Here is a 6,000-nt window from a genome sequence, read left to right on the forward strand (position 1 = left end):
TGGTGATTTAAATAATGTATTACAGCCAATCTCCTTTCTAGGACACTCTCAATTTTTCCCAGCATTAATAACTGCTTTTCCTCTTCTGCTTATTTTCCAATGTGGGTACCTATTTTTAATTTTTTACAAGTGTTCCAAAATCTCTGCTACATGCCTATCAATATTTTCCACAGACCTGACCATTTATTTTCACTGGTATCCAAGTCTGATTGTTGGGACTATATCAATAATGGGAAGCTAAAGAACTGAGCAGATCTAAAAAAAGAACAGGAGTTTCCCTTTTGAAAAATGGCAATCAGACAGAAACCCAGAGCACTGTCAAGGTACCATGTAGTAACAGGACATAAACATCTATGTCATTCAAGATTACAGACAACTGCAGTGTAACTGAACAGCGAGAGCACAAAAACCAAGGCAGTTTTCAACACTTGTTGGCCTGCTGTTACTTATCTACCACAGGTTTCTTCAAGAAAGCTTTTACTCAGACTACCACTCTTGAAAATTATGTTCCAAGTGACTACTGCTTTGTGAGATACAGCTTGATAGAAATAAAAACAAAGCACAATCAATACCTCATGGAGAAAACTGGAAGAGGTCAGCTTATTAGGCTGTCCACAGAAAAGAGCATACAGACCAAAAAAATTCAAAAGGGTGTGTTTCATTCAAGACAGAAAAAAACTCTATCACAGATGCAACACTAATTGCTAAAAGGAAGAAATGTGAGCGTGGACGTAATGCATAATGATTTTAATAGAGGAGATGTTGCTGTTCATTTCCCAAGAAAATGGGTTGGGAGTACACTCAACACCCAAGCCTAATCAGAGTGTGTCTCACCTGTTCCCGGCACGCACCTCTGCAGCCCGTCCCGAGCAGCAAGTACAGCCTGAATTGTTCGTTTCAAGCAACACGCATTGTATCCTAAAAGGCAGTCTCCTAAAAGTATTTGTAGAACTTTAGTTTCGTTCTTCTATTTAACTCTCTTCTTCCCCAAAGTCACAGAAAATAAAATCCACAACACTTACTGGGCCAGTATGGCTTAGTGCTAACGTCTGTATGGTCTCTAAAGGCAGGCTGATCTGGGTTCAAGTAATGACCCTGGATGCTGACCAGTTATAATTTTGGGCAAGCCTTTTAAACAAGCCCCAATTTTCTCATCTGTAAAATGGGAACAATATGACCTACTTTATAAGATTCACTGAGCATTCAATTAGGTAAGACAGATAATATGCATGAAGTGCTTTGGACAGAGCCCAACAGTAAGTCACTTAAAGTAAGTTAAAATGTGACTGTACTTAAAACACCTAAGATACTCAACTTCACAATTAAAGCTGCAAAGTAAAACAATGAGATTTCTTTCACCCACTAATTGGCAATTTTTTTTAAAGATTTACAAAATCCAGTCTCTGCAATATTCTGGGTAAACAGACTCTCACTCAGACTCTTTATCCAATGTTCATTCATTTAACATTTTGAGCAGCTACTACGACAATGTACTTGGTACTGGATTATAATAATAAAACCATCAGAACCCACACTCTAGCAGGGAATTAATTCAATCTTTCTGGAGAGAAATTTTGTAGTATCTATTGACAATTTTAAAATACACACCCTTGAATAAACAATTCTACTTTACAGATTTAACTCACTAAAATAGTGACACAAATACCATATGCAAAATATATACATACCTGACCAATATCCATGAACATATGTATGGAATAGCTTTCTATATAAGTACCAAGATATATTATCAAGTTAAAAAAAACTTCAGAAAAATTACAGTTTATCCATTTCTGCAGAGCGAAATAATATATACCAACGTGTAACTAGAGAAAAAATCCAAAAGGTTAACAACGGTTATCTCGGGAAGCGAGGTCACAGAATATTTTCACTTTCTGCACTACACACCTCAATTGTATTTTCAATGTTTTTACTATAGGCACGTAGTTAGGGAAAAAAAATCTTATTAATGCTCTGGAGTTAGCTCTGGATTCAACTGTCACTTTCTCACTTACTGTGTGAGTGACACTGGAGAAAAAGTTATATTTTCCAAGCCTTAGTATCCCTCCGCTGGAAAATGGGGAAAATACCAGCATCTCCCTTCTAAGGTCCTTTTGATTATTAAGAGAGCAGCCGGAGAGGCCTAAGCAGGCTGTCTGGCAGAAGTGGTAGGTGGTGGTAACTAGCATCACCAGACCCTTCCAAGTATCAGTCTACATCTTCTCACAGGATACTTAGAACTTCCACCTACAAATGTCCTCTGGTGGACAGTGTTGTCACACAGCAGCCTAGCAGACTGCCCCCCCCCAGTCTTTCCTTAAGGAAAGAAGAGTCTGTGAAACTGTGCATCTCTGCGACTGTATATTTCTCTCTCTTTAGTCTCCAAAAGAGGGTTTGCAGCCAATGACGAGTAAGATTCCCCATGGGGGGGGGGGGAACGACAACTCAAGCCAGGCAGAACCCCGTGGAGACGCCCCGATGAGCTGCCTTAGAAAGATTTGGGAAAGGGCCTTGTCTCCCCTTCCCCCTGACTGGGAAAAGCAGCTGCTGGCTCTGACTTTTCCCTCTCACCTAATTGGGAGAAAAGTCTTGAGAGTGATAAGATTAAGCTCGCTCTGCTCAGCTCTGTGAAATAATTTCGACATGTGATGTATGTCCCTTAAAGGAGTTGCATACCTCACCTCAAGGACTTTCTGCTTCGGCTGCTTGAAGATCAACATAATTGGTTTGGGTTGTTTCTATAACGTGATAAATGAGTCCCACAGACCGTGCCAGAAAAACACTACTACTCCCTTGTATACTTATCAGTAAAAACCTCCAGGAGGCTTTATTCTGGGCTCCAACCTTTCAGAACTGTGAGACCCCTGGCCTTCTGAGATTTAACTGCGTTAAGTCTCTGTATGTTTCTTTCTTAAAACTTAACCCAAAGCCGCCCCTTCTTGCACCCTCACTGCCTGTGTTGTGCTGGACTTGACAAGACAGGTTACCAGTCCTATTAAGCATAAACTTTAAATTGGTCCACCTCACAGTTCTAACAATGCTCAAATATTTACACATATAAAAACTAATCACATCTATAGTCACTTACTTCTATTAGGTTTTTAAATATTTCCTTTGTATATACAGAAAGTATAATTTTAAGTTGAGGAATTTAAAGCCACACTCCCGTCTCATGATTTTATGGCTGTGTTCTGTAACAATACTTTTGGTCCTTGGACCAACTGCATCAAAATCCCCCCTTTTAGAGACTGATTCACTGTGGGGTGCCTTCTGGAATTCTGCAGTGTAGTGGTCTTAGGCCCAGAAGCTAATTTTAAATAAGATTCACGGGTAACTCTTGTGCATGCTACACTTTAAGAATCACTGGTGTACTATAAGGTGCCTTCACCAGATTTTAAGCTTTGCATTCCCGATAATGCACAACGTCTTCGCATAAAACAAAAATAATGCATATCCACATACTCACTTGGCACAACTGGGAAAAAGCCAACTTTCACAAAGAAAGCCAAAGACTCTCAATGGTCATTCAGGAGTGCCAGAAAGTTCTGAATTAAGCAAGGAACTATTAATTTCTCTCAAGAGAGCATGGTCGGTCTCTCTTCTGTATTACTTCATTTCTCCAAAGTCTGTTACTCTTCTGCTCTAGATAACAATTAGAACCGCTGCACACAGGCAACATAACAGGCATTACTAAGAAAAAGCTCTAAGTACCATCACTCGCAGGACTTAAAAACCCAATAAGCCCTCAAAGCTGAATACACCTGCCTGAGGAAATGAACTGCCTCGAGCATTTAAATGATCGCTTTTTATATCAAAGAAAGCCGATTACAAGAATTAACTTTGTTTTTTATTTGGGGATTCAGAAAATTTTGAACACGGGGAGGGGCAGCAGAACAAATAAGTCTATGGTTGGCTTTCGTTTTTTTTTTTTACCTTAACCACCCCCACTAAAAGCCAAGTCATACAAACCCCAAATTGACCCCCTCTTCCTAATATAAAAGAGACACAGAAAGAAAAGTGTAAGCAGGCACAAAAGCAGGATCTTAAAACGAAGAAAACAACTAAAACACAAATGAGACAGGCAAGCTCCACTTGTGACCTAGTGGCAGTATTGATTACTCACGGATGAATTCAATCCTTTGAGCCTCCCAGTTCCCAGGGGGAGAATTTAAGTCTCGCATGGCTCTCTAGCAATCCTTCTGGCAGACTGAAAGAACACAGTGGACGCGTGAAAGTAAAGGTTAACGCACGAAAGAAGGTATCTTCCAGGGAGAGAAAACGGAATCTTAAAATGAGGGAGAAAACGAACTGCTCCAAAGAGCAGAAACTTCGAAAAATTATGCCAGAGAGGGGAAAATAATGAGGAAGGGAAAGTAGATCAGAAAAGAGGTGGGGGGAGGGGGCAAGTGACTTGCATTACACAAGCAAGCACTTAGTGTCCGCAGTGGAATGAAGAGAAGTACATAGAAAAGGAAGGCAACTGGAGAAGTACAAAGTGAAAGAGGGACGAGAAAGCCTGAGACGAATGCTGCGTAATTTCTCTCGTGTGTCTTTTCGACCCTTTTCTGAGACTCACCACTACCAACAGACCTCGAGTGCATTTCAGGTCCTCTGCAATTTGTACTTTTACAGCATCTGAAGCCAGCCTAGAATAGCTCCCTAAACAAGCTCTACCTCACAGGGACCCCAATCGTATACGGTAAGCGTTACAAATGAAAAACAGTGCTTCTCTCGCCTCTCACTGAAATCTTTCCTCGAAGCATTCCAACCAACTGCTGATTTTTCTTGACAAATATTTTTCAGAGAATCGTTCAAAAAGGGGGAGGGGAGCCGAAGTAACGGCATCCCGACTGGCTCCGGCAGCAAACGTTCTAACTCATGGTATTAATAGGGTTGGTGGCCTCCCTCCCAAAATTCGGCCCAAAGACACCAGGAGATGGTGACGTGGTGACCGTGCAGGTCGAAGGAGCATCAATCACGACATTTGCAGCCCGCAGCGAATCCCCCGCCTCCGGGCCAAGTCAGACTGACTCACAGAATGAGCACTCGGTGCTGTCGGGCTTCTCCCAGATCCCTTTTGCGCAAACCCTCAAGTAAAAGGCATGAAATCTCATGAGGAGCCCCTGGCCTCTTGCTCCGGGGTCCGTGGGTCGGTCCCGAGCCAAGGGCTGGGGGAGGATGGTCCCCAGGAAGGAAGCGCCCCAAAAGAGGAAACGTGGAGCTCGGAGCCCCGGGAATTCCGCTCCCGCCCCAGGCCTCGCCGCCCCGACCCCCAGGCCCGGCAGCTCTCGGTAGGCTGGGCCGGGTCCCTGCGGACCGACTCCCGCTGCGGAGCGGGGAAGAAAAAGCACCGGAGCAGCACCGCCGCCGCCGCCGGCCGTACTCACCGTGGCGTAGCTGCTCCGCTCCGCGCCCGGCCGGCCCCTCCGCAGCGGTGCGAGCGGCCGCCAATTCTGCTGCTGCTCCCCGAGGGCAGCGCCTGTTCCCGCTGCTGTCACCACCACAGTCTTCGTCGCCGCCGCCGCCCGGTCTCTGAAGCAGCACAGCCTCCTCGCTTCCGTTCCTCTTCGGGGTCCCGCGAGAACTTCCCCGCGCGGCCCCGCCCCGCCCCCGCGAGACTTCCCCCAGCGGAAAAGGCCCAGAGCGCAAGCGCTCCTCCTCTGCTAGGCCCTCGCAGGTAGACCTAGACGCCAGGGCGCATGCGCCAGGCCGCCCCGCAGCAGGTGGCACCCGCACGGCTCCACCCCCGAGTCGCTGTAACCCGCTCGATGCCAGAGCCCGTAAATTACAGCTCAACCCTGAAGGACTAACTCGTATGCACACCCTAATCACTTCCCTTCCCTTTTCACCAAATCAAAGCAACTGAGGGAGCGGGGAAGAATCTCCCCCTTGCATGAAGCACCCCAAATAGGTCTTGAAATACTTGAGCATCTGGTCCAAACAAACTCTGCAACGTTAAATGAATTAATAGATTCGTTTGTTCATTGATTGAATTAAGGA

The 6,000-nt window shown here is 44.8% G+C and overlaps 1 protein-coding gene across 3 annotated transcripts in view; it reads right to left on the minus strand.

Moving 5' to 3' along the window:
• The window catches only part of GRB2 (growth factor receptor bound protein 2), a 60,492-nt gene extending 54,813 nt beyond the window's left edge, over positions 1-5,679 (minus strand). The window contains exons 1-2 of one of the 3 annotated variants that reach the window (XM_074319841.2): positions 5,388-5,534; positions 835-933 (exon numbers count right to left, since the gene is read on the minus strand). The gene's annotated coding sequence lies outside the window, so the exon portion shown is untranslated. Of the gene's footprint in view, positions 1-834; positions 934-4,123; positions 4,300-5,387 lie in introns of those variants that run through there. The other 2 variants (XM_019745571.3, XM_074319842.2) reach the window with 2 other exon arrangements.
• Between the last annotated feature and the right edge of the window lie 321 nt (positions 5,680-6,000).

This window comes from Rhinolophus sinicus, chromosome 12, assembly GCF_057876585.1.
Source record: "Rhinolophus sinicus isolate RSI-liver-muscle chromosome 12, RSI-T2T, whole genome shotgun sequence".
NCBI lineage: Eukaryota > Metazoa > Chordata > Mammalia > Chiroptera > Rhinolophidae > Rhinolophus > Rhinolophus sinicus.